Genomic DNA, 18,472 nt, shown 5'->3' on the forward strand with positions numbered 1-18,472 from the left:
ACGATGAACGGCTTGGATCAGACATACGTGCTATCGATGGGGCCCACAGCGGTCCGTAAAAACGGACTTTCCGTCCGTTACACGGTGCCAGAAACGGAAACTTCCGTTTTTGAAAAGAAGTCGGGTTAGCGCTGCTGACCGACGTGGGTTCGTTCGGTGCACGGACAATGCACATGTGCATTATGCACATGTCACACAAGGTGGGGTCTACTATAATATTTCTTTCAAAATCTAATCCGACCATCTGTTTTGTCTCCTCATATAATGGGTTGAGACTAAATTTGATGCATATCCAGAGACCAGGTGGGCCTAAAATTAGAGATTAATGGGCTGATGTGTCCGCCCACTTCTCGAGATATCCAATAGTTGAAATTTAATATGTACGGTTTATTTATGGCCTTCAGGCCATGTATGGAGTTTCGAGCCAATTAGATGGCGGGAACCATGTGATCTTGCATTCTGCACCAATTTCGGGCCTCTTTAACTTGAACGGCTTGATCTCATCAGTGATTATCTAGAGAGAACTGTACTGATATATGATGCTCCAGAGATGAGCTAGATTGATGTGTGATTGGTATGCTTAAGCTGCATCTTGCACATGACATTGGCTATGTAAGCCTTGCATTGATGGCCTTGGTATGATCGATAGCATTCATGCCTTGCATCATATGGCCTTGGTGTGGCTGATAGCATTCATGCCTTGAATTGCATAGCCTTGGTACAGCTGATAGCATCCATGGACTTACTAGCATGTTTTCGCATTACTCTGATATTGCATACTTGCATTGCTACCATGCGCACACACTTTCACCACTCTCTAAGCTTTCTATAAGCTTATACTCGATTGATGCATGCAAGTGACGCCATGACATAGGTGAGTAGGAGCAGGAGCGTGCCGCAGTGCTTCTGGAGTTTCTATCATTATTATCTTTATATTTCCCTTTATGCACATTGTACTTAAAGTTTTTGATCATAATGGATTTGTGATGATGTTGTTGGTTCTTGTTTGTGGGTTATGGTTATGCTTCTTACGAGATAAATGTACGTTGGAAATCTTCCTTATAGGATCCCAAGATCGGAACTTGGCATATGGGTGCCAGGAGCCGAGAATGGGGTACTACGTAGGCTGTCGGCACTGGATTCGACGATTGGAAATTTTGTGAGCCCAGTTCCCAAGTCTGGGGCATGACAATATGTGCATGAGCACATGCTTTGGGCAGTCTCAGATGGGCAGCAGTGTTGTCCAAAAAAGTCAAGCATTTGCCGAGCTTCCCACATACGCAATTCGCGTGGGATTAAAGACCTAAGATCCTAGCTGTTCTTCCCAACACAAATCCCAGCCCTGCGTCCAGCACAAGAAATAGGCGGGCAACCTTCTGTCGGGAAGAAAGGTTGTCAAGAGGCTTCCTATTAAGGAAAGCTTGCTGGCTTGATCCAAACCCTCTGCCAAGCCACGAGGAGAAATCTCCACCACTCCCTTTAGAGCGGCAATGGCTCGAAAGCAAGGAATGTATCTTCTCGCGAGAAATTCATTGGAGGCGGAAGAACTCGCAAGATGAGTGAAACGCCGATGATTGCCAAGAAAAGTGGGCCCCGTAGTGATCAAAGGCTCCATCTAGTCTGATCAAACAGACCAAATCACGCTAATACACCATAGGCATAAATCCACTATTTCAGGCCACATCATCTTCTCTGTCCAACCCAATGACCCAGCATCATGGCGTGGGCCCCACTGGATGTAAAAAGATACTTTTTTCGTGGCCCAGGGCAGCAAGAACCTATCCCCGGTGATGGATGGGTCCCATGCATACGAAATCAAAGAGAAGCACGTGCAAACCGCAGTTTGATCTTGACAGTTGGATGGGCAGTCCCAACACGCCTCTTAGCCTATAAATCTGGGGCTTCTGCCTCGGGATCCTCACCCAAGTCATTGAGAAAGAGAGAAAGGGAGAGAAAGAAAGAGAGGAAGAGAGAAAGAGATAAGGGGAGATCGAGCGAGTGTAGGCTCGAGTGGTAGACTTGGCACCGCACTGCACCAACTCAACCCGACCAGTTAGGATCCAGTTGGGTCAGTACAGGCTAGGGAACTCCCACCATAAGAGAGCCAGAGAGAGGAAGATAGGGAGAGTGAGTAACGAGGGATGTATGCAAGCTCGGTGCCGCACTGTGTCGACCGAGTATGTTCGGACTAAGTCGAACCAGTGCATACCAGTAGCATCTCGGTAGTGGGTGAGAGAAAATAAGGAAGAAGAGAGAGGGAGGAAGGGAGACTGTCACTCCAGGTTGAGCGGGTTGTAGCTATCACCACTGTTGCCAGCGTCATCAACTGACCCGAGCCATTGCAAACGGTGCGTGTCGCTATATCGACCCAGATGGCACTGAGATTAGTCCAGGTAACACCCAACTAACCCACTAAGGCAAACGTCCTTCTGTCTCCACCCAATAGCGCACCTCGAGGGGGCCAGCCACGTCTATTGGAGCCAGATCTGGCCAACTCCGTGGGTTGTGAGAGAAGCTACACCCGAGATCTCGATCGAAAATTCGACTATCGCGGGTTAAGCTCCATACGACATGATGGGGTCAGCACAGCTAGTGCAACCCAAATCTGGGAGCTCATCTTGAGTTAAGCGAAGCCAAACTCGGTTGCCTGAGATCTAGGCAGACTCAGCAGACCACGAGAACTGATCTATATCGACGAACACCCCTCTAAGGCAGCCCACTCCATGCTATAGTTCGGAAGAACATTTTAGACGAGTTCGCTCGTCCCCAGCACATTGGCCCTTCACCAGTTCACTGAGTTTTTCAGGATGGAGTGGACAACAATGGGCCCAAATTCAAGATGGACGCCAATGCATGGATGAGCCAGACCTCCAGCAATAAGTTCTGGGCCGAGCCAGACTTCCAACTATGGGTCAGATCCCAATTAGAGCCCAACCACAAAGACGAGCTGGGTATTGGGCCAAGTATAGCCCTAAAACTGGGTCGTGGTTTGGACCAGGCCCAGCCACATTTTGGGGGTGAACAAGCTGGGCCAGGCCAGTCTGCCAGCTGCATCCTTAGGACGCAGGCCGCTGGGCCAAATTATGAAGGGCTTAGGCCCAATTTTCATTAGTTGGGTGAGTCCCGATGGTCCTCAGCTATTTGTGGTGGCCAAGAAGCATGGTGGGCCATTCAATGATGATGATGAAGGTGACGTCCACATGGGACGTATGGAAACAGGCCTCACCATCATTTTTTGAAAGGGAACCCGAGATTAAATCAAGCCTGGGTAGCTAGGAGTTTCAAAATCATCCATCAAATTCGATTAAAAATCTCTTGTTGGGAACGGCCTGAGGTGTTCAATCAGGGGACATTGAATCATGTGTTGATCGCTAAAAGGAAGGACTACGTAAGGGAATCCAACTCGAAAGGTGATGACTTTTCCCCTTGGGCTTTCCATCTTCAAGATAGCCCAAGTATAGCTCCATTCAAATCACGATTGCTAGTGTAGAAACTTGGTCATTTGTATCAAACTTTAAATTCACATTAGTCATTTTTACATTGCTCTATGATTGGGAAATCTACAACTTATGTTCACATGAAGTAAATACTAAACTCTATATGATAGACTCCTAGTTTTAATTATCGACCTCATATATCATGTTCACATGTGATCTACACTTTAAGTTCCACTTTAACTGTAGATTATGCCTCGATTTCATAGTCCTTTATGGTAATTTATATTTATCTACATAATTTTACTTGTTATGTTATACCCACACACCTCTACATGTCATTGGTTTGCTTGTAAGGCGCTCATAGAACCCAAGTATCTACACATAAGAGGGGAGATCCCCACCTGTATGTGAGAGTCCACAATTAGGGTGTAACAAGACTAGTTATGTTAAAAATAGACCCTCAACTTAGAGGCTATTTTAGTGGTGGAATATTTAATGGGATTTACCATCCATAGAATGCTCTCATCTATATGGTCTTGGGATTAATTATTAATCAACCTGATTTCTCATGGCCTACCATCCCGATTTAGCATTTAAGAGTACATCCTTTTACCGCATCGTATTATCATTAGTCCAAGATTTGGTATTTTCCCTTGCAGCTCGAAAATTCATACTCGTCCAACCATGCGGTGGTAAACTCTCCTTATATCAAAAATTTACTAGCTACTTACTGATGGGTTCTATTAAACATTCTAAGGTGGAAGACCTCATGAGCAGGGGATGGTGGTCATGGGACACTATGCCCAAGCTGTCGGCCTATGCTGGGTGACGAGCCCCCCGTAGTGACCATTGAGTTACTTAAATTGGCTAGTTGTAATCGGGATAATAATGGTTTGGCTAATCATGCATTCATAGCATACTGGCGATGACGGATGGCTAATTATGGATGCTTTAGATAGCATGTTCCCTTAGGCTTTGTGGGATATCGTTTCGCTAGCTCCTAGACCATCGACTATCGACCTACGTACGTGATATACGATGGCTTGGTCATTATGCTATTCATGACGTACACATGTGATGTGTTGCGCTGATGACCAGTCATATGCATGGGTGACGAGCCCAAGTCCGACTGGATGAGCATCCCTAGGTTGATGAACATTCATGCATCCTTGCACTTTAAATAAGATTGCATCTCGTTTATTTTGAATTTCTTAATGTTTTCCTTAAACTATGCTTGTTAAGGCGACGGTGTGTAATCTTGAGGGGAATTCACACTAAGTTGGCCACTCATCCATCAAATATTCGACCATATAGAGTATGCAGGTATAGATGGAGGAAAGTGCAGTGCAGGCCCTGGGGGCACAGCAGTTGGCTCTGAAGTTGGATACTACGAGGCAGAGCCGTGATAAGAAGCGGCTGAATATTTTGGGCTTAATCAGTAGATGCAATATTTTCTTTATGGTTTGTTTTGGTTACCTTGGAACTTATGAATTTTCTAATTAAGGTCTCCAACTGGGTGGACCAAAATCTTAACATTCAGGTTTTATGATATTATCCATGCTTGGTTATGCTATCGTACTCTGATTTTGGTATTTTGCTAGTTACCTTGTCTATTAACACCTAGGTTTTAGGAACGAGTCTTGTATTCGGGTTCTAAAACCAAGGCGTTACAAGTTGGTATCAGAGTGGAGTCTGAGATAGCCAGACTGTGGGATCAATATTCAAAATTCATAAAGAATTGACTTAGATGAAATTTAGAAATTTTTCCTAAAGAATAGTTAGGATGATCAAACATAGAGACAACATACTTAAGTTCCCTTAGAAGTTATGAGAACAACCATTCTAAGTCCCTTAGAAAATTTCTGGATAACATTAGGACTTAAGGATGAATGTAGGTTCCCTTAAAAGGCATTAGGATTAGCCGTTTGAACTTAGAAACAGAAAGTTTAGTTCCCTTGAAGATGCTCACCATGACATGTTTGAGTCAAGTGGGAAACATGATAATGGGGCTTTAATCTCTAAATCACTCCACCCGTCATTAGTCCATTATCGCACTTTCCCGTTACCTCGAGAACTAAACTGTAAAATTCTAGCCTCGCAAGGAATCATGTCACCTATACTATGGTCGCAGTGGGCTCACACCAACGACATACAAGCCCTCCCACCAATAGAACGCTAGCGGGAACGGAGTCCCATATACACGCCAGGTCTGCCACTTGGAGTAGCGAACCCAGACTTGGAGTCTAAGGCCAGAGGGGACTCTCCTCCTCCCGAGGTTATTCCATCAGGGATGCCTTCACGATATTTCAAGTAAAAGACGTCGTCTGCTGATGCATCTGCAGACACACAGACAAGGGCCACAGCTTTCGCAGCCTTTGGGCAAATGGCGGCAGCCATGTAACAGCAGCAAGTTGTATTCATGGGGCAGTAGCAAGATGTGCACGCGCTTATGATGGAGACCCTACGAGATAGGAATCGTAGGGCGACATCAGGAGATGGAGATGTCTGAGGCACGACATTTTCGAGCGATTCCAAAGGCTCCGGCCGCTAACGGTCGAAGGAGCACCCGACCCGGTGAAGACAAAACACTGGATAGCCAGGATCACCAAGATGATGAAGCCGCTGGAGTGTTCAAACACTCAGATGGTAAATCTAGCCACGTACCTATTGGAGGGGGAGGCGGAGAATTGGTGGCAGAGCTTATAGCGGGGCGTTCCGCCTACATTTGCATGGACATGGGTCGGGTTCAAGATGAAGTTCCTAGAGAAGTATTTCCCTCGATTGTGCAAAAATAAGAAAATAGCCAAGTTTTTAAAGCTGGAGCAGGGCAACATGATTGTTGCCCAGTATGAGGCACAATTTGATGAGCTCTCCCGATTTGTACGCAAGGACCTAGAGGATACGGAGTACAAGCTGCAAAAGTTCAAGGAAGGGCTTAAGTCGGGAATTCAGTCAAGACTGTGCATGTGGGATTTCGAGGACTTTACAGAAATGGTGGATAAGGCCATGCAAGTTAAGGAATTCGAACACACTATGAGAACACACCCCCTAGCTAGGGATGTCTCGGGTAGGCCAAGGGGAGGTTCAGGATACTACCTGTAGGAGCCCCATCCATGCCTCTTAACAAGGGCTGCGATTACTATCACAGAGAGGGACACATCACTCAGAACTGTTACAAGAGAATGTGGGACAAGGGCATCCCACAACCAGCGAATTGCCCCCAGCCGAACCAAGCAGCAGCTAGAGCGGCACCTAGGCTACAGCCGCCTAGACCAGGACCTCCAGCTCAGTGGAGGATTCCCCCCTCCCCCCCACTCGTTGGTATGCAGTTGCCGCTACAGAGGCTGAAGAGGACCCTCTCCAGATGATCCATGGTACAGCTCACATCAACAGTACCCCTGTACTCCTCTTATTTAATTCTGGCGCAACTTTATCTTTTATAGATTATACTATTACAACTAGGCTAGAATTGAACACGACCCGAATGCATGCCCCCTAGTCATAGTATCCCCTATGGGTAAATTTGTTGAAATAAACAAGGTATGCAAAGCATGTTCCCTAAGCCTCGCAAGCCACGAGGTCGTTGTAGACCTGATCATTATGCCTATAAAACGATTTGACGTCATCCTTGGTATGGATTGGCTTTCTCAAGTTTGAGCACTAATGGACAGCCATGGAAAAATAGTCACCGTATCCATTCCTGGGTAGGCCTCCTTTACAGTGGAGGGGAGAAATAGGCACAGTACGTTCGAGAGCTTGTAGGCCCTAGACGAACCAGAATCAGTCGAGACCACCATCGACCTGATCCCAGTAGTGCAGGATTTCTTTGAGGTATTTCAAGAAATACCATGGCTGCCCCCTAGATGAGTAGTAGATTTCTGCGTAGATCTCGAACCAGGGACTGCTCCTATATCATTGCCCCCGTTTCGAATGCCCCCTTGTGAAATGGAAGAACTAAGGAGCCAGATAGACTAATTAATGATTGAAGGCTTCATTCATCCCAGCGTCTCCTCGTGGGGAGCACCGGTCCTCTTCATAAAGAAGAATGATGGGTCGATGCGTCTTTGTATAGATTACAGGAGACTGAATGAAGTAACGACAAAGAATAGATACCCTCTGCGACGCATTGACGACTTGTTTGATCAGCTCAATGGTGTCAAATACTTCTCTAAGATTAATCTGCGATCGAGGTATCATCAGTTGAGAATCAGGGATGAGGATATCCTTAAAAGGGCATTCGGGACTCGCTATGGGCACTATGAATTCTTGGTAATGTCCTTCGGCCTCACCAATGCTCCGGCAGTATTTATGGACTTGATGAACTAGGTCTTCATGACGTACCTGGACCAGTTCGTAATCGTTTTCATTGACGACATCTTGGTTTATTCCAAAAGCCAAGAAGAGCACGAACAACACCTGCACATGGTCCTGAGTACTCTAAAGGAGAATCAGCCATATGCTACGTTAACCAAATGCGAGTTTTAGGAAGAGGAAGTGAAGTTTCGGGGGCACATAATGAAAGCAGAAGGCATAGCAGTCGATACCGCTAAGGTGGAGGCAATATCCAAGTGGGAACAGCCCACCATGGTCACTGAGGTTCGAAGCTTCTTGGGCATGGCAGGGTACTATAGACGCTTCATCAAGGAATTCTCAAAAATCACGCGACCACTCACCCAACTAACAAAGAAGAATGCTTGATTCACGTGGGATGAGAACACAGAAGTGGCCTTCCGAGGGTTGAAGATAAGATTAACGTCTACACTCATGCTCACTCTTCCACAGGAAGGAGAGAAGTTCATAGTGTATAGGATGCATCAAAGATGGGGCTAGGATGTGTGTTGATGCAGAATGACAGAGTGATCGCTTATGCTTCGAGATCGCTTATGCTTCGAGACAGCTGAAGAAGCATGAGGAGAATTACCTGACGCATGACCTAGAATTGGCAGCAGTGGTCTTCGCCTTTAAAATATGGAGGCATTCTCTATAAGGAGAAATTTCAGTTATTTTGTGACCACAAGAGTTTGAAATATATATTCACACAGAAGGACTTGAATATGCACCAGCGTCTGTGGATGAAGACACTAAAGGATTTCCACTTCGACATTTCTTACCATCCTGGTAAAGCAAACTCCGTGGTCGATGTTCTGAGGCGAAAGAAGAAGTATGAGCTGATAGCCACCCTGACGATCAAGGAATGGGAAATGATGGAGTTTGTCCAGGACTTCGATATCCAGCTCACGCTCAATGAACTAGAAGCTTATGTGGCCCTTTTTACTGTAAAGCCAACCTTAGTCCATCAGATAATCGCTGCACAAGGCCAGGACAAATGGCTTGGCAAGATGAAGGAAATGTGTAAAAATGAAGAAATGCCTGACTGGAGGGTTGGAAGCGACGGAAGTCTCCGATATCAGGGATGTGTGTGCGTACCTGACAATACAGACCTGAGGAGAGAGGTGATGATAGAAGCGCATCATTCCATATTGGCCAGACACCCAAGGAGTACGAAGATGTACAATAACGTGAAGAGGTAATATTGGTGGAGCAACATGAAGAGAGACATAGTAGGCTTTGTAGCAAGATGTATGGTATGCCAAAAGATAAAAGCTGAGCATCGTAAGCCTGCAGGCCTCCTTCAGCAATTACCGCTAGCAGAATGGAAGTGGGACAGTATCTCTATGGACTTTATATCCAGCTTCCTATAACTCAAAGAAAACATGACTCGATATGGGTCATCGTGGATAGGTTGACAAAATCCACATGATTCCTTCCTATTCGTGTGATGGATTCGACTGACAATCTAGTAAGGTTGTACATTCGGGAAGTCATGCGGTCCTACACGGTTCCTCAAGAAATCATATCAAACCGAGACTCCTGGTTTACTTCCACTTTTTGTAAGAGGTTACAGGAAGAGCTAGGCATAAAGGTCAAGTTCAGTACGACCTTTCATCCCAGACAGACGAACAGACAAAGAGGGTAAATCAGATCCTGGAAGATATGCTGAGAGCATGTGTTATTGACCTCAAGTGGAACTGGGACGATCATTTGGCTCTTGTCGTGTTTGCCTACAATAACAGTTTTCAGTCCAGCATAGGCATGGCTCCTTATGAAGACCTTTATGGTTGCCCCTGCCGAGCTCCATAGTGTTGGGTAGAAGTAGGAGAAAGGAGCTTACTAGGACCTGAGCTTGTCCAGGTTACCACTTAGGTGATCGATGTTATCCGGAAGCGACTGTGCACTGCCCAGAGCAGGCAGAAGAGCTATGTAGATAATCGTCGTTGTGACTTGGAGTTTGTGATAGGTGACCACGTATTCCTAAAGGTTTCACCTATGAAGGCTTGATAAGGTTTGGACAAAAGGGGAAGTTGGCACATCGTTTCATTGTGCCATTTGTTCACAACCCCAAGTGTAGCGTCACGATGTAGTAATAATCTCGGTGAGACCGAGGTCGAATCTATAGGTACTAATCTCGTACGTTTCTGAAAGTAACTAGAAATAAAACTAGAAGAAGATGTTTATCTAAATCCGAATTGGTTGAGAGAATAATTGTGAATTATTTAACTAAAACTTATAAATTTTAAGGTGGGAAACTAGGGTTTCCAAGGATCCACTTGTAGAGATCACAAAGATCATGCTTGATTCAAAGACACAACTGGAATCAGAGTCCCATCTTATCTAATTGGAAGATATCTCAGTAAAACCAAATCTGAACTTCCTTTGACCTAATCCTCAATGGATGAAAGGTATTAGAACTAGAAGTGATTCCATCACAAAACCATGCCCAGGAGACAAGGCAAACAACAGGATTTACCAATCCCACAACCAATCATAAGAGAATCATGAAGATTAGAAGGATTCCATCACCCAACCATGCCCCTGGGACGAAGGTGAACAATAAGATTTCCTAATTTTACAATCTCAATACATGAAAAGAACATACTCAAAGCTATCGCAGATCTATTGTAATTCGAGTCACAACAAACCATTAAAAACTGAAAGTATTCCTAATAATCAAAGTAGAATCAAAGATAATTCAAATTAAACATAAATTAAAGTAATAGAAAGCATCTCATCATGCTACAAGCTTCACCTCTTAGGCCAAGCTAAAAGGTTTAGCCAACCATAGACATGATTGAACTAGAATCTCTTAATAAAAGCATAAAAATAACTAAGGAAAGGGAAGAAAAAAATCTTGGCGACAGCTACTCCACGCATTTTCTCCACTCCACAAACCCTATATGATGTTTAGGGATGACCTAGGGACCCCTATTTATAGTTTTAGGCCTTATACTTTCGCACCGAGTGAAAATTTCTGAAAACCGTCTCAAATTTACGCAGTCCGCGCAAAAATTGCATAACACTGGACTAGTCGTGGGATGTCCTTGACCAATCGAGGGTCTCCTTCGACTGGTCAAGCAATATGGGGATTTTCAAATTTTACACACTGGAGTTCGAGTCGAGCCACCTTCGACCGGTCGAGCAGAGTCCAAGACTAGTAGAGCGTACGCAGGACTAGACGAGGATCTCCGAATTTCACTTTAAAACTCTGATTTTCTTCATTCTTGACTTAGTTTTCTTGGATCTTTAGTATGTGCCTTCTTCATTCTTGGTTTTATCATATCCATTCTTGACTTTGGTGATTCTTGAGCGTTAATTCCATGCTTTTAACATCCTTTTCAATCCAAGCTCTTGAATTCACCTTGCAACACAAACATGATTAAAATAGAACAATAAGCATTATCATGTTCATAAAACCAAGTAATAAATGGGGTCCAATATGCAATATTTGACCCTCAACACAATCCCCAACCAGCATTTTGCTAGTCCCAAGCAAAGTATGCAAAAAATGAACCTTAATGCGCAATGTTCAAACCCTTTTCAGAAAATGATCTTTTGTGTAATCCAGTATGAATGAGTAGACTCAAGATAAGAAATTGAGATTTTGAAAATCTAGAGTTGAATCACATAAGCAACCAATCAAATAAGTCATTTATCCATTAGGTCGGAGCATAGTTCGCATATCAAGTTTTTCAAGTGCTTAGTGAAAATACTATCTTTTCATAATGTTAGCCATGCTCACCACTTCAAAATTGGTTGAAAACCCTAGTAATGATTCTGAACTTATCCCCTTTTCCTCTTTTTTTTTCATTTTTTGATTTTATATCGACGGTCATTTGTATTCATTCAGTCTTCTTTAGACATTACATCCTTTTTAAAGACTTTTTTCATTCCCCTCAAAGATGTTGTCATTCTTCATTCTTTATGACCTCTTTGTCGATCTCCTATTTTTTAAACTGGTTCTTTTTCTTCTTTTAAGGTGGATAAAATTCTCTAGACTCAGTTCCGAATATCTTTCAATGATCATCATATTAACAATCAGGAAATCTAGTACCATTCATAGAAAATAATTTGAATAACTAGTATTTGAACTTACTCTTAATCAATTGAATGTAAGAACCATAAGTGATAGGTTACTTAGTTACTCCATCTCCAACAATTCAAAATTCGATTTCTATCCTATCATCATACTCAAAACAGTCTTAAATACACAACTTATCGCTTTCCAAATAGATAAACATTGAAAATTTTTCAAAAATTTTACAAATTTTGCTCAAAACTGAGAAAACACTGATTAGGTTACCTAATCTCCCATCCCCAACCTAAAATCTACATTGTCCTCAATGTAAAAGAAATAAGCATGATTTACAAAAGAGACAACATAATTGAAGTGATGGAAAGATAGTACCTGATTAAGGAATTTTGAAGGTTTTTCCAAAAGATCTCAGCGTGAAGGTTGGTTAGCACAAAAGTTAAACCAGCAAAAAGCAAACTATCCTAAACATCATAAAGCCGACTATCCTAGACATAACATGAAAGCAGTAAACCTAACTATACCTCCATCAGACTAGGAGATCAATCCTGGTATACAGGATCAGTCAGAGGTATGGACATGTCCTCTGAATCGAATTTCTCCACAAATGGCTTTAGATGATGTCCATTCACTTTGAATTCTTTTCCATTGTTCGAATCTTATATCTCGATGGCCCTATGAGGATAGACATTAGTAACAGTGAAAGGACCATCGAATTTTGCCCGGAAAGAGATGTAACCGAGAATTATACAAGAAGACTTTCTGACCTGGTGTGAATAATTTCTAAAGAATGTGTTGCTCATGAAACACCTCCATCCTGTCCTTGTAAATTCTCGAGTTCTCATACGTATCATTCTGAATTTCTTTAAGTTCATTCAATTGAAGTTCGTGTAGCAAGCCATTGTTGTCCAGATTAAAATTCAGATTTTTAATCGCCCAGTAGGCCCTATGTTCCAACTCCACAGGCAAGTGGCAAGTCTTCACTTAGACAAGTCTAAAGGGAGACAATCCAATAAGGGTCTTAAATGCGGTACGGTAAGCCCATAAAGCATCGGTCAATCGGATTAACCAATCCTTTCGTTCAGGGTAAACCGTTTTCTCCAAAATGTGTTTAATTTTTCTATTGAAAATCTCAGCTTGTCCACTTGTTTGTGGGTGGTATGGAGTGCTCACCTTGTGAGAGATGCTATATTTCTTCATTAAGTTCGCGAATGGCCTATTATAAAAATGTAAGCCTCCATCATTAATGATGGCCTGAGGCATTCTGAACCAGGAAGGATGTTCTCTTTTAAGAATTTAATGACCGTTTGATGGTCATTGTTCCGACATGGAATCGCTTTGACCCATTTAGTGACATAGTCTACAGCTAGCAAAATGTATAAATTCCTAAAGGATTGGAGAAATGGTCCCATGAAATCGATGCCCCAATAATCAAATGCTTCTATGATAAGAATGGGGTTCAAAGGCATCATATTCCGATGGGACAATGCTCCCAATTTCTGACAACACTCACAAGCTTTGCAAAAGTCATGAGTGTCCCTAAACATAGTGGGTTAGTAAAAGCCACACTACAGAATCTTGGTCGTGGTCTTTTTAGTAGAAAAATAATCACCACAGGCCTGAGAATGACAGAAGGAGATGACACTTTGGTGTTCATTATCTGGCACACATCTCCTTAAGATTTAGTCTGCCCAATATTTAAACAAATATGGATCATTCCAGAAGAACTTACGAACCTTGATGAAGAATTTTTTCTTATCTTGTGCGGTCCAATGTGTCAACGTGAAACCTATGGCAAGATAATTAGCAATATCAGCAAATCAAGGTGAATGGGAGACTTTGAACAATTGTTCGTCAGGGAACATGTTATTTATATGTGTCGTCTCAAGGGAATCAAAGAGATCAAGGTGAGAAAGATGGTCAACCACTACATTCTCTACTCCCTTTTTATCTTTTATTTTTAAATCAAATTCTTAAAGTAAGAGGATCCATTTAATCAGGTAGGGCTTAGCATCATTCTTAGAAAGAAGATACTTGAGTGCCGCATGATTTGTGTAAATTATAATCTTGAATCTGATTAAGTAGGACCTAAATTTGTCCAAAGTGAACATTACGACTAAGAGTTCCTTTTCCGAGGTCGAGTAGTTCACCTAGGCAGGATTTAGAGTTCTATTTATATAATGAATAATGTAGGGCTTTTTTCTTTTCTCTAGCCTAAAACCACCCCAAGAGCATAGTTAGACACATCGCACATAAGTTCAAAAGGAAGGCTCCAGTCGGGTGGCTACATGATAGGTGCAGTGGTTAACATGTCATTAAGCTTAGTAAAAGCTTCCTAGCATTGCTCAGTCCACTCATAAGGTGTATCCTTTTGAAGTAGATTACATAAAGGATGAGAGAGGTGAACCTTCTGTAAAAATCGGCATGTCATAGGAAAGATCGCACGTCTTGTATGTTCTTGGGTAGAGGTAGGTTAGAGATAAGATCAATTTTAGCCTTATCTACCTTGATTCCCTTGAACGAGATGATGTGTCCAAGGATAATTCCCTTACGAACCATGAAATGGTACTTCTCCCAATTCAGTACCAAGTTCTTTTCCTCACATTGCTGCAACACATTTTTCAAATTTTCCAAACATTCACTGAAGGATGGACCAAAGAACAAGAAGTCGTCCATGAAGACCTCTAAATATTACCCCACTATATCAGAAAAATACTGAACATACATTGCTAAAAAGTGGCAGGGGCATTACATAGCCTGAATGGCATCCTTTGGTATGCAAAGGTGCCATAAGGACATGTAAATGTAGTCTTTTCCTGGTCTTTAAAGGCTATCTCGATCTGATTGTAGCCCAAATAATCGTCAAGGAAGCAATAGTAAGAGTGTCCTACTAGCCTTTCCAAAATTTTATCGATAAAGGGCAAAGGAAAGTGGTCCTTCCTTGTGATGGTATTCAATTTCCTGTAGTCAATGCACATTCTTCCAACTAGTAGTGATCCTTGTTGGCACAAGTTCATTATTAGCATTGGCTACGATGGCAATTCCAAACTTCTTGGGAACCACCTAAGTTAGACTTACCCATTAGCTATCGGATATTGGGTATATGATACCCACATCCAATAGCTTAAGAACCTCGGCCTTAATTACTTCCTTTGTGTTTAGATTTAGTCTACATTGTGGTTGTCGTGAGGTCTTCGTATTATCCTCTAGATGAATATGGTGAGTACAAATCAAAGGGTCAATTCCCTCAAGATCTGCAATCGACCATCCAAGGGCTCCCTTATGCTCAATGAGAGTAGAAATGAGTATACTCTCTTGTTCTTGCTTAAGGTGGGAAGAAATCATCACCAGGTATGTCTCATCTTGACCTAAGTGAACATATTTCAAATCAGAGGGCAAAGGTTTTAGGTCAAGCTTCAATACCTTGAGGTTAGACGGTAGAGGCACTACATCAGTTTGGGACAATTCTTCAAATTGTGGCTTCCACTGGTTAACTTCAAGTACTGGCATGGTATCAAGCATGGCCCCCGTTTCCCTAATCATGTCATCATCAAAATCATGGGAGTGGGCCAAGCACGTCTCTAGCGGGTCAGAGGATAAGTTCAGAAGTGTTCTATCTTTCACGAAAAAGTCAATCATGTTAATATCATGGAAATCGTCATCATCCTCTAACTATCTGCCCGAATTGAAAAATATATTTAATTTCAATGTCATATTTTCAAAAGACATACTCATGATTCCATTCCTTCAATTAATGATTACATTTGATGTGGCAAGGAATGGGCGACCAAGAATGAAGGGAATTTGAGTGCTCATATCTATGATGGGTAGAGTATCTAGGATGATAAAATCTACCGGGTAATGAAATCTGTCAACCTAGACCAACACATCCTCAATCATCCCTCTCAGTACACGAACTGAACGATCTGCAAGTTGTAATGTGGTTCGGGTGGGTTTCAATTCACCCAAACTTAGTTGTTCATAAACTGAGTAAGGAATAAGATTTACGCTTGCTCCTAAGTCAAGAAGTGAGTGCTCAATCTGATTGTTCCCAATTACACAAGTGATGGTTGGGCTACCGGGATCTTTGTATTTTAATGGCACATCTTGCTTTAGGATGGCACTCACTAATTTAGCATATGAAGGTATTTATTTTATGACATCAAGTAGAGGAATATTGACCTTCACTTGTTTCAACACCTCTAGAATGTCCTGAGAGTTAGAGAGAGATTTTGGTGTAACCAACCGTTGGAGGAATGGAACAATCAGCTTGCCTTCAAGTTCCGGTTCTAATTCTTGTGGAGCAATGCTAGGTCTATCATTATTGTCCTCTTTCAGGTCCTTAGGCTTTTCAGCCCTTACCGGAATAGATTTGTCAATTATCTTCCCACTCCTAAGAGTGGTGATAGACTTAGCTTGCTCCATTTGATTTGAAGAGTTTGGATCACTTATTTCATATTGCGGTTTAAGATTGGGGAAAGGTTGGGCTGGAAGAATCCATTTTTCTCCAATTAAATTTTTTATCTCACACCCTTGTATGGCCTTTGAAAGGTCTTGAAGGGTTTGCAATATTCCCTGAGTGATAAGCTCTTGATTTTGAATATGTTTCCAGACCAGATCCTCCTGAGGATTCCCTTGATTTGAGAATTGGTTAGGGATTCCTTGAGAATTAGCAGTTTGTCCATTCCTCTAACTAAAGTTCGGATGATTTCTCCAACTAGGATTGTATGTGTTAGAGATGGGTCCACTGAATGGTCTTTGGTAACTATTTACGGCATTAGATTACTCATTTAGTACCTCTTGAAAAGCATATATTGTTGGGCAGTTTTCAGTTGTGTGAACGTTACAAGCACAAATACCGCAAACAGTTTCCTTACCCTTATCCTTCTTAAGTTCCATGGCCTCGACCTTCCTTGTGAGACTAGCCACTTTAACATTTATATCATCATCCTCTTTCAGCAAGTATATCCCACCTCTCCCTTACTTGAGTAGGCTTAGATGTGGTGCTAGGTTTTGGGTGATGTCCCATGATTGTGTGGTTTCAGGAAGTTTGTCAAAGTAATACCACGCCTCATCGACATTCTTATTCATGAATTCCCCATTGCACATTGTCTCGACAAATTGGCACATGGAAGATGTCAGTCCATCATGAAAAAAAAAGTTATTATGCGCCACGTTTCAAAACCATGTTGTGGGCATGAACTGACGAGATCCTTGAACCGCTCCCAACATTGGAAGAATGTTTCATCTTCCTTTTGGGCAAAGTTCATGATCGACTTCCTGATGGTGTTCGTCTTATGGTATGGAAAGAATTTTTTTATAAACTCCATCATGTCATTCCATGTGCCAATAGATTGCGGACGTAGTGAGTGCAGCCACGTCTTAGCTTTCTCTTTTAAGGAGAAAGGAAAGAGTTTCAGCCTGACCGTGTCCTCAGACACATTAGGAAAGTATAAAGTGGCTATAATCTCATCAAATTCTTGCAAGTGTAGATATGGACTTTCATATTCAAGTCCAAGGAACTTTGGAAGGAGTTGGATACTCCAAGCTCGATGTCCATGTTTCCCATGTTTCCTGAAAAAACCATGCATGAGGGCATACTCACCCCCACTAGTTGTAGATAATCTCGTAAAGTACGAGGCGGGGGTGCTTGATGCACCTCGTTGTCATCCTGAACTTCCTCAACCCTAGGTTGAGGTTGTCTTCCCAGTTAATTGACTAGTTGATTAGCAGCCATAACCTCAATTAACTCTGAGGATCTCGGGTGGTGTTTAATCCTGTGATGGATAGATAACCCTTCAGCCAATCCTCCTTCACTCAAAAGATGTTGAGTGTTGTCACGGACCCACTTGGGCATGAAACACTCTCAACCCTCAATTTCAGATTCTAACCTAAACCTAAAAGAAAGAAGGGAAATAGAAATCTATAAAATAGAAAGAGAGAGGGAGTTAGAAAGAAGTTACCAAAATAGAAGTTCATAAATTAAGAACCTGTAAAACAAAAAAAAACAAAAAAAAATCAAGTCAGTTTCTACAAATAAAAATTCTAAAATTAGAATGTTTCTAAAAATAATAATAAGAAAGCAACCTAATTTCTAAAAAGAAAAGTTTCTAAAAATAGAAAAAAGAAAGTTTCTAAAAAGGAAAAACTTCTAAAAACAGAAAATAGAATGTTTCTAAAAAGAGAAAAGGGAACTTTCTAAACCTAGAATTAAAAAGTAGATCTAAAAAAGTTGATAAAATAATTCGGAAAAGCCTAATCCTAAAAATAGAAACTAGAAAAACCCTAATCTTAACCTAATTCCAAAATTAGTTAATCTTAGAAAAATGCAACTGTTAGTCCCCGGCAACAATGCTAAAAACCTGTTCACAACCCCAAGTGTAGCATCACGATGTAGTAATAATCTCGGTGAGACCGAGGTCGAATCTACAAGTACTAATCTCGTACATTTCTGAAACTAACTAAAAATAAAACTAGAAGAAGATGTTTATCTAAATCCGAATTGATTGAGAGAATAATTGTGAATTATTTAACTAAAACTTGTAAATTTTAAGGTGGGAAACTAGGGTTTCCAAGGATCCACTTATAGAGATCACAGAGATCTGTACTTGATTTAAAGACACAACTGGAATCAAAGTCCCATCTTATCCAAATGGAAGATATCTCA

General features: G+C 41.9%; 1 non-coding gene across 1 annotated transcript; it reads left to right on the forward strand.

Annotated features, from left to right (window-relative positions):
* The first annotated feature begins 16,986 nt into the window (after positions 1-16,986).
* On the forward strand, positions 16,987-17,093 carry LOC131229972 (small nucleolar RNA R71). The gene has a single exon (XR_009163705.1). It is a non-coding gene; the product is annotated as a small nucleolar RNA R71 (small nucleolar RNA).
* The last annotated feature ends 1,379 nt before the right edge of the window (positions 17,094-18,472 follow it).

The sequence above is a fragment of the Magnolia sinica genome, chromosome 16 (assembly GCF_029962835.1).
Source record: "Magnolia sinica isolate HGM2019 chromosome 16, MsV1, whole genome shotgun sequence".
Classification (NCBI taxonomy): Eukaryota; Viridiplantae; Streptophyta; class Magnoliopsida; order Magnoliales; family Magnoliaceae; genus Magnolia; species Magnolia sinica.